Below are 10,462 nucleotides of genomic sequence, written 5' to 3' on the forward strand. Positions count from 1 at the left end.
CAGTCGCGCGTAGTGTCTAACGCGCATGTGCGCAGGGCAGCGCCTAGGTAGGCGGGAAAGACGGCTCACAGTCGAGGGCCGCCTGGCTCTGAGCGCGGGAGTCGAAGCTCGAGCGCTAGCCGCACCCCAGGGTGTCGCTTTGCCCTGACAGGCCCTTGGCCAAGGCCACGTGCTCATGGCCTGGCGTCGCTCAGCGGCTACCGACAGAGAGGGAAGCCGGAGTCTGAGGTCAGGATCAACTCTAGCTTAACCAGGGACCGGCTGTTCCCCTCAGCGCCAGGGCTGGCCCCGCCCAACTTCCCTGGGGCGAGCTGGCTGTGCTGGGACATGTGCCCAGGCACTCCCTAGTAGCCTGGGTAGCCCAGTTTTCTGCCCCTCCGAGGGGGCAGCCCTATTGACAAGCATGGCCCTTCCCTCTCCTGCCTGTCCCACCCAGCTCAGCTGGCGCACAGCCTGCTTCCTGCCTCCCTGGTCATTAAGTAGTGTAAAAACAGCAATTAGGATAACTTTGGAAAGAGTAACTTGCTTCTGTATGTAATCTTTTAGTATCCTGTTAGCTGCAGTATCAATAACCCCAAGCGTTCAACCAAAAACAGGCCCAAGAAATCTTCACACTTGGGGGGAGGGTAAGTCAAACTCTGGGTATTATTTGCCTTCTGGGTTTTGAGCTTTTAAGTTACACTTGGGGCAGGGCCAGCGCAACCCATTAGGTGGCCGCCTAGGGCACTACAATTTGGGGGACGGCAACTGCGGCGGTATTTCGCCAGCGGGACCTTCTGCCGCCTCTGTGGGGGGCGGCAGAAAAGCTGGCGGCGCTCCTGACTTGGGGTCATGTTTTTCCAGCCTGTCTCCACAACCAAGAAGGCTAGAAACTTTTTTTATTTAAATTAATGCTGAGATACTCACATTTCCAATAGCTGGTGAGTTAAGAAAACCTGCAAATATCCTAAGAGTTGTCAACACTGTAATAGTCACTGTGAAAACTCCACGTTAAGCAACCACGTACCAACTGCCAGATCCACAAAGGGAGTTAGGTGCCTAACTGCCACTTTAGGCACCTGAGGCCAAAAATTTGCTCCTACAAACCATCCACTCGTCTTGCCCAACCCTATAGGTGCCTAAGTTTTCACCAGAAAAGTCCCCTCAGTGCCTAGGGTTCAATGTGGTAGGTGAGGTCAGAGCATAGCTAACTTGCACAAAATACAGAGGAAGTGGTGGTAGTGCTCCCTTTATACCCAGTAGTCTAGTGCAGCGTTTTTCAAAGTAAGGCATTGGGTCACTCTGGTCAGCATTGCTGACCAGGACGTTAAAAAGTCCCGTCGGTGGTGCTGCCCAGCTAAGACAGGCTAGTGCCTACCTGTTTTCACACTGTGCTGCTCCCCGGAAGCAGCCAGCACTGGTTACGGCTTCTAGGCAGGGAGGCCATGGGGCTCTGCGTGCTGCCCCCACCCTGAGCACTGGCTCCGCACTCCCATTGGCCGGTTTCTGGCCAATGGGAACTGGAGGGGGCGGTGCCGCTGGGCAAGAGTCGTGCGCCTCTGCCTAGGAGCCGGACCTGCTGGCCACTTCTGGGGTGCAGTGCGGTCTGCGGTGCTAGGATAGGCAGGAAACCTACCTCTGAACCCCAGCTGTGCCGCTGACCAGATCTGCCGGAGGTAAGTCCGCGCCCCAACCCCCTACCCCACCCCAGAACCTGCACCCCTAGCCCAGAGCCCTGACCCCCTCTTGCACCCCTACCCCAGCCCTGAGCCCCCCAAAACCCAGAACCCCTTCCTGCACACCAAACCCCTCATCTCTGGCCCCACCGTAGAGCCTGCACCCCCCAGCCCAGAGCCCTGACCCCCTCCTGCACCCCAACCCACTGACCCAGCCCAGAGCCCCCTCCTACACCCTGAACCCCTTATTCCTGGCCCCAGCCTGTAGCCCTGACCCCCTGCACCCCAACCCTCTGCCCCAGCCCTGAGCCGCTCCCACACCCCAAACCCCTCATCCCCAGCTCTGTTGAGTCACGGGCAGCAACAATTTTCTTCAACTGGGTCCCCAGAAAAAAAAATTGAAAACCACTGGCCTAGTGGTTAGTATTCATGTGAGAGACACAGGTTCAGATCTTTACTTTGCCTGATTTGGCACAGAGACTGGAATCTGGGTCTCCCATCTGAATCTACTAACCACTTGGCTGTAGAGTCATTCTTACTCACTCTGGCCCCATGACTCTCTAAATGTTTATACAAAATGAAACCACTTCAACAGGAACGAGTCTCACTATAAAATGCCCTATGTGCCTGTAGTTAAGGCACTCATGGGAGTTGGGAAACCTGGGTTCATGTCCTGTTCCAAATCATAAAGGGTAAGGATTTGAACTTGGGTCTTCCACCTTTAGGCGTGCTTTATTGAATGCAAGGGGGCAAGCACCACTTCCCTTGTCTCTCTCGCACACTTTAATTTTTGTTTGTTTTTTGTTTGCAAGAAGGGGGTAACTTGGCTTAGACGTGGAACTCCACAAGAGGATTCACAGCTATGAATCCTGAGCAGAGATGGATATCTCTCTCTGTCCCAGACTTACGCACTTAAGTCCTTTTGAAGCATTTCCTATTGATTATCTTAAACAGCTGCCTGCTCAGCTTGCTGGCTTCTGTGAATCCCAGTCTTGGGTGTCTTTAACTTTCCCTCTGCATTACATGGGGAGCCTGGGTGCCTAACTCAGGGCTGTGAGTTCCATTGGGTGTAGCAGGGCACCTACATCTAAGTATTGCAACGCTAAGCCTAAATCCGCTTTGTGGATCTAGCCCCACTCATGCACAGTTCTTTGAACTCAGCCTTCTCTCACTGCAAGTCCATAAAAATCCTTTTATCAGGAATACTTTCTGTGTTTGTGAAAATCTTCAGTTTAATGGAAGTAATGCAGTAGAGTGTCTTTGCAACACTGTTTAGAGTACAAAGTATCCTGAGCATTATTCATAATGCAGGAGCTAACTACGGCAACTTGGCATAAAAATCCGGAGTATAAATCATAATAATGTATATACAAATAGAACTTTGTAGTCTGTCGGTACCCATTTGCTTCCTCACAATAAGATAAATCTTTGTGGGAAAACAAGAACTGCCATATTGGATCAGACCAATAGTTCATCTATTACAGTATCCTGTCTTCAGCAGCAGCCGGTACTAGCTGTTCAGAGGAAGGGGCAAAAAAACCCTCTCAGAATAATCTCCCCCCCCATACACCTTGTCTCCTAATATCTGAAACATGAGGTTAAATATAGTTTCCAAAATTTATTAGCATTAAGTATTATAACTCTGGATAGTGTTTATCCATATAACTTCTGAGAGGAAGAATTCAATCAGAAAAATATGAAAGATAATTGGGAATCATTTAAGAACACCTTACTAGATGCCCAAGAAGGCCATACTGTTTAAAAAAACTGAATTGAATTGAGGATTTGAAAGCGGATTACATACAACAAATGGAAAAAAGGCGAAGCTGATAGAAATTAATATAAATCAGATGTTAGGAATTGTAGGAAATTGATAAAGGAAGCAAAAGGATGCAAGAAAACAAATCTATGACCAGCAGTTAAGGACAATAAGGAGGGTTGTTTTAAATATATTGGAAACAAAAAGAATCCTGACAATGTTATTGGGGTCCATTACTAGCTGGGAATGTAGAATTATCAATAATAATGCAGAAAAGGCAGAAGTTTTCAATAAATATTTGTTCTGTATTTGAAGGAGAAACATGATATAGTCTCATCATATGGTGATAACACACTTTCCATTTCTCTAGTACCTCTGAAGGATGTTAAACAGCAACTACTAAAGTACTGGCTATTTTAAAAATGTCTAACATGTAAGTTGCATTCAGGAGTTTTAAAAGAGCTGCCTGGCCCAGTCTACAAAAAGAACTATATTTTGTAACCAATTTAGGAGACTTATCTTTGGAGGACAGGGTCATAATTCAAAATGATCTGGACAAATTGGAGAAATGGTCTGAGTTAAACAGGATGAAGTTTAACAAAGACAAATGCAAAGTGCTCCACTTAGGAAGAAAAAATCAGTTTCACACATACAGAATGGGAAGAGACTGTCTAGGAAGGAGTATGGCAGAAAGGGATCTAGGGGTTATAGTGGACCACAAGCTAAATATGAGTCAACAGTGTGATGCTGTTGCAAAAAAAGCAAACATGATTCTGGGATGTATTAACAGGTGTGTTGTGAGCAAGACACGAGAAGTCATTCTTCCGCTCTACTCTGCTCTGGTTAGGCCTCAGCTGGAGTATTGTGTCCAGTTCTGGGCGCCGCATTTTAAAAAAGATGTGGAGAAATTGAAAAGGGTCCAGAGAAGAGCAACAAGAATGATTAAAGGTCTTGAGAACATGACCTATGAAGGAAGGCTGAAAGAATTGGGTTTGTTTAGTTTGGAAAAGAGAAGACTGAGAGGGGACATGATAGCAGTTTTCAGGTATTTAAAAGGGTGTCATAAGGAGGAGGGAGAAAACTTGTTCACCTTAGCCTCTAAGGATAGAACAAGAAGCAATGGGTTTAAACTGCAGCAAAGGAGGTCTAGGTTGGACATTAGGAAAAAGTTCCTAACTGTCAGGGTGGTTAAACACTGGAATAAATTGCCTAGGGAGGTTGTGGAATCTCCATCTCTGGAGATATTTAAGAGTAGGTTAGATAAATGTCTATCAGGATGGTCTAGACAGTATATGGTCCTGCCATGCGGGCAGGGGACTGGACTTGATGACCTCTCGAGGTCCCTTCCAGTCCTAGAATCTATGAATCTTTCTCAGCACAACAAATACTGTTTGAGATGTCTCTGTGCTGTCAAGCTGCCTACAGTGAATCAAGAGCGCAATTCCTAATCTCAGGGCAGATTGTTAAGAATCAGGACACAAATCCAAATTTTATGTGAGTGCTATATTTAGATTTCACTCCTCAATTATCAGGTGTAAACTCAGGCACTATAAGAGCCTTAACATGAAGTCACAGACAGTCCCCTGGAGTACTCCAATCTGTCTCGCCTCCCAGGTGGTAGATGGTCCCTATGCCATGAATCACGATAATATTCTGATTATTCCCAGTCCAAAGGACTAGTCACTTACCCCAGGTCAATTGCACCTTAGCTCTCATACCAAAGATAATACTTGTAACCAATCCTACAATAAACTATATACAGATTTATTGCTGGGAAAAGGAAATGAGAATTAAACCAGGTAAACATATATACCCAAATGAGTTACAATCTTAATTTTCAGCTAACTAGAAGCTTCTATAATATGCAAACTCTATATGTCCTTTAGGGCTAACCCAAGCTAAGCAGCTGGGGATTCCTTGTTTTACCTAGAAACCTTGCCCCTCAGAGTGCAAGAAGCATATAGATACAATTCCTTCGCAATGGGGTTTTTATTCTCCTGCTCCCATGTGCTCTGAGGCCTTGGCTACACTTACAGCTGTACAGCGCTGTGAGGTAAACCTGTCTTCGTACAGCTGAGTAGGGAAAGCCCTGCAGTCTGTCCACACTGACAGCTTACAGCGCAGTGGTGTGGCCACACTTGCAACATTTACAGCTGTGTTGGGAGCGGTGCATTCTGGGAAGCTATCCCAACATTCATGTGGCTGCAACGTGCTTTTCAAAACGGGGGGGAGGGGGGTGGAGCGTGACAGGGAGTGTGGGGGGAGAGAGAGTGCTTTTTGGAGCATGTCAGCACTCTGTTTTTGCAAGTTCTGAACTCCCGGCCCCCTGCTCATTCATTCACTCACTCAAAGCAAACAGCAAACCGTTTGCTTTTTCTCTGTGGTACAAGCTTTGAAACCAGCACTTCCACATTCCTGCAGCCGGTCACAACAATGGAGAGGATTGGCCACTTGACAAGGTGATCAGTACAGCGCTGCAGGTTGATTCCTGGTACACACTCACAGGGGAGAGTCGTAGCCACTCCGCTGTATCTCTTATGCTTCTCGGGGAGGTGGAGTACCTGCAGCGCTGTACCTAGAGAGAGACAGTGCTGCAAGTGCCCTGCCAGTGTGGACGGGGAGTGAGTTACAGCGCTGGGGGAGGCTTTACGGCGCTGTAGTTCGCAAGTGTAGCCAAGGCCTTAGGTACAAACTCATCTGCTGGGAAGAATCCACTTGCATGACTCATCTTTGTGGAGGGGAGGAGCACAGCAACAAAGTCTTTTGTCTTCCTTATTGTTCCTCAATAGTCCATCTGATGCTGATGGACCTTTCACATTAGGCAGGATGTAACACCTTTGATTGCAGATCAACGCTTCACGCTTGTTAATGTCTCTCTCCTTCTTTGGTGACTCATAGCTTTGGTGACTTGGCTACACTTGCAAGTTACAGCGCTGTAACTCACTCCCCGTCCACACTGGCAGGGGACTTACACCGCTGCAGGTACCCCACCTCCCTGAGAGGAATAACAGCTGCAGCGGAGTGGCTACGACTCAGGGGTGTGAGTGTAAACGCTTGCAGCGCTGTACTAATCACCTTGTCAAGTGGCCAATCCTCTCCATTGTTGTGACCGGCTGCAGGAATGTGGAAGTGCTGGTTTCAAAGCTGGTACCACAGAGAAAAGCAAACAGATTGCAGCTTGCTTTGAGTGAGTGAATGAATGAGCAGGAATTCGGAACTTGCAAAATAGAGAGCTGACATGCTCCAAAAAGCACTCTTTCTCCCCCCACACTCCCTGTCACAAACCACCCCCGTTTTGAAAAGCAGATTGCAGCCACATGAATGCTGGGATAGCTGCCCATAATGCACCACTCCCAACACAGCTGCAAATGTTACAAGTGTGGCCACACCACTGCGCTGTCAGCTGTCAGTGTGGACAGACTGCAGCACTTTTCCCTACTCAGCTGCACGGAGACAGGTTTACCTCACAGCGCTGTACAGCTGCAAGTGTAGCCAAAGCCATAGTTACAGAGGCTTATAATGCTAATGCTCAAATATTACCTTACAACAGTGGTCTCCAACCTTTTTACACCCAAGATCGCTTTTTGATTCTAAGGGCAACTCAGGATCTAACCCGCCTCTTCCCTGAGGCCCTGCCCCACTCTCTCTGTCGCTCGCTCTCTCTGTCGCTCACTCTCTCCCACCCTCACTCACTTTCATGGGGCTGGGGCAGAGGTTGGGGTTCAGGAGGAGGTGCAGGCTCTGGGCTGGGGCCAAGGGGTTTGCAGTCTGAGAGTGGGCTCTGGGCTGAGCCTGGGGCAGGGGGTTGGGGTGTGTGAGGGGTGCAGGCTCTGGGAGGAAGTTTGGGTGCAGGAGGGGGCTCCAGGCTGGGGCAGAGTGTTGGGGTGCAAGAGGGGGTTTGGGGTGCTGGCTCCGGAAGGGGGATGGAGGTTGGGGTGCAATGAAGGTTTGGGGTACTGGCTCTGGGAGGGGGCTCAGGGTGGGTTATGGGGTGCTGGCTCCAGGAGGGGGTTCAGGGATGGGGGTTGGGGTGTGGCCTCCCGCCGAGCAGCACTTACCTCTAGTGGCTCCCGGTTGGCGGTGGGTGCAGCGAGGCTAAGGCAGGCTCCCTGGCTACCCCGGCCCAACACTGCTCCCAAAAGGGGCCAACGTGCCCCTGCGACTCCTGAGGTGGGGTGGGGTGGGGAGGGAGCACATGGTTTCGCACGCTGCCCCTTTCCGCAAGCACTGCCCCCACAGCTCTCCTGGCCAATGGAAGCTGCAGGGGCGGTGCTTGCAGGCAGGAGCAGCACACAGAGGGAGACCCCTGGGGCTGCAGTGGCTGCTTCCGGGAGCACTGTGGGGCTGGGGTAGCTTTAGCGGCAGCCATACCGCGCTGCTGCCAGAGATTGCGATCAACTGGTTTGGGACCACTGCCTTACAATGTGGAATACAGACATTATAAGTGAGATTAATGCATGCAGCAACTCACATGCATTCAATAAAGTCTAAAACACGTTCTTATAATTCTAATACCTGTTTTAACAATACAGGTGAGCCAAACATGAGCCAGCCATGTGTTTGTCAGTATTCCACTGAAGCATGGGAACCTTGGCATGAGCTGGCACCTGGGCTGCCAGCATCACACATGCTGTGACTTTTCTGCCTCTCAGCTGCAGCTGAACCATGTTTATACATTCATAACTTTTGTGTTTGCATCAGCACATTCTGGGAGTGTGGATCTTTCTCCCAAAGTGACTGTGCTGTCCAGAGGTGAAGACTAGACAAGACTAGACACTTTAGTTTTACCACCAGGTGAACTAAGTCACAACAACCTCTAGTGAGGGTATAGTGTAGACCTCATCTAGGTACTTCACTGTAAAAATACATACCTTGTCTTCACTGTGTTTTACCTTAGGATAGCTCATGCATGTTAGTTATAGATAATAAAACCACACTTTTTTTTTTTTTAGCAGTGAAGAAGCAATCAAACGTTGTGGGGGTTTTATTACAACAAATAACAAATAGCAAGCTAGTTATCTCACTAAAAAACAGTAAGTGGAAACAAGGCACTTGTATGTTTACCATGAGGTAGCTAGGGGGGTTGTTATCTCTATATTATCCCCACCACCTCCACCTCCTGTAGTTTACCTCAAAAGTAAAGTACCTCATCTATGTTTTTACAACAGGACAGCTAATGTGCATTAGTTAAACACATCATTTTTTAATCAGAGAAGATATGCCTTTAGAGCCAGCCACATCAGTAATGTGTTACAAGCTCTTAAAAGTTGTAGTTTGGACAAAGCCCCAAGTGCCAATAACCGTCTTTTATACAGGCCATTTAATCACTCCTCTGATTCCTCTTTGAAAAGCTGCCACTGCCATTCCCTATTTTCCAGTACTTAACTTATCTAAAATCTCATTACAGTGGTTTCTGTATTTTAAGTACCATATATCTGGTAACTTTTGACACTCGTTCCCTGTGATTGTTTGCAGACACTTAGCTCACCCTGAACAGACAGTTATTTTTGTGTTGATACTGTTAAAGATGCTGATCTATTTAGGAGTAGCTTTGCTAGATGCTTGTGTGTGTTTTCCTATTGTCACTTATACAGTTCTTGGATTAATGAGATGGTTTTCAGTTTACTCCTGCTATAAACAGCCAACTTTATTGGTAAAGGCCTAGTCCAAGATAATGGATTATACTGACTCATTAAAAAAAAAACCATACCTTTTTGATTGATCAGTGTTCTCAACTAAAATCTAAGATGGCCATCTTTTATTTCCTTTTCTATGGGTATGTCTACACTACAAAATTAGGTCTATTTAATAGAAGTCGATTTTTTTAAAATGAATTTGATACAGTCGATTGTGTGTGTCCCCTCTAAGCGCATTAAGTTGGTGGTGTGCGTCCACAGTACCTAGGCTAGCGTCAACTTTTGGAGCGTTGCACTGTGGTAGCTTGTCACGTTATTGATTTGAACTGGGACCATATAGAACATGGTTGCAACCAAAGTCCTGTAGTGGCACCAAATCTTGTATAAAGGGGGTCAAATGAGGTGCCTAAGACAAGGTAATGGTTTGCTGGTTATGATTATGCTGTCTATATGTGTGTATCGGTTTTGTAGTTGAAGTTATGAATATTGGCTCTATACTGTCTGTATTTCAAACTTATGCTGTGCTTCTGGGAAACATCCCAGACGAGTTGGTGTTAGCTCTGCCTAGCCTGCTTGATGGCCCATTAAGGACCATCAGCTATACAATTGACCCATTGAGAGAAGGCAGAAAGGCCTTGTAACTCACCAAAGTATGCAGGAACTTGCCCATGTGATTTCAGACTCCATTTTGCTGTAATTTTCCACAGTAAGAACAAAGAGGTATTCTTACATCTGAAAAAGACTATAAAAGGCTGATGCCTCATCTCCAACTTGTCTTCAATCCTGCTTCTTACCTCTGGAGGGACTTTGCTACAAACTGAAGCTCTGAACAAAGGAATGAGGACCCATCCCAGCTGGGGATGTACTCGAGAGACTTGAGTTAAACCTGCAGTTTATTCTATCACTGCTACAAGCCTGAACCAAGAACTTTGCCATTACTGTATGTAATTGATTCCATTTAACCAATTCTAACTCTCATCTCTATCTTTTTCCTTTTATGAATAAACCTTTAGATTTTAGATTCTAAAGGATTGGCAACAGCGTGATTTGTGGGTAAGATCTGATTTGTATATTGACCTGAGTCTGGGGCTTGATTCTTTTTTTCTTTTACTGGGGTATTGGTTTTCATAACCATTTGTCCCCATAACGAGTGGCACTGGTGGTGATACTGGGAAACTGGAGTGTCTAAGGGAATTGCTTGTGTGACTTGTGATTAGCCAGTGGGGTGAGACCAAAGTCCTCTTTGTCTGGCTGGTTTGGTTTGCCTTAGAGGTGGAAAAACCCCAGCCTTGGACTGTAACTGCCCTGCTTTAAGCAATTTCTCCTGAATTGGCACTCTCAGTTGGGTCCCACCAGAACCAGCATCGTTACATAGTTATCCCACAGTTCCCGCAGTCTCCGCCGCCCATTGG

Source organism: Trachemys scripta, chromosome 18 (genome assembly GCF_013100865.1).
Source record: "Trachemys scripta elegans isolate TJP31775 chromosome 18, CAS_Tse_1.0, whole genome shotgun sequence".
NCBI classification, from domain to species: Eukaryota; Metazoa; Chordata; order Testudines; family Emydidae; genus Trachemys; species Trachemys scripta.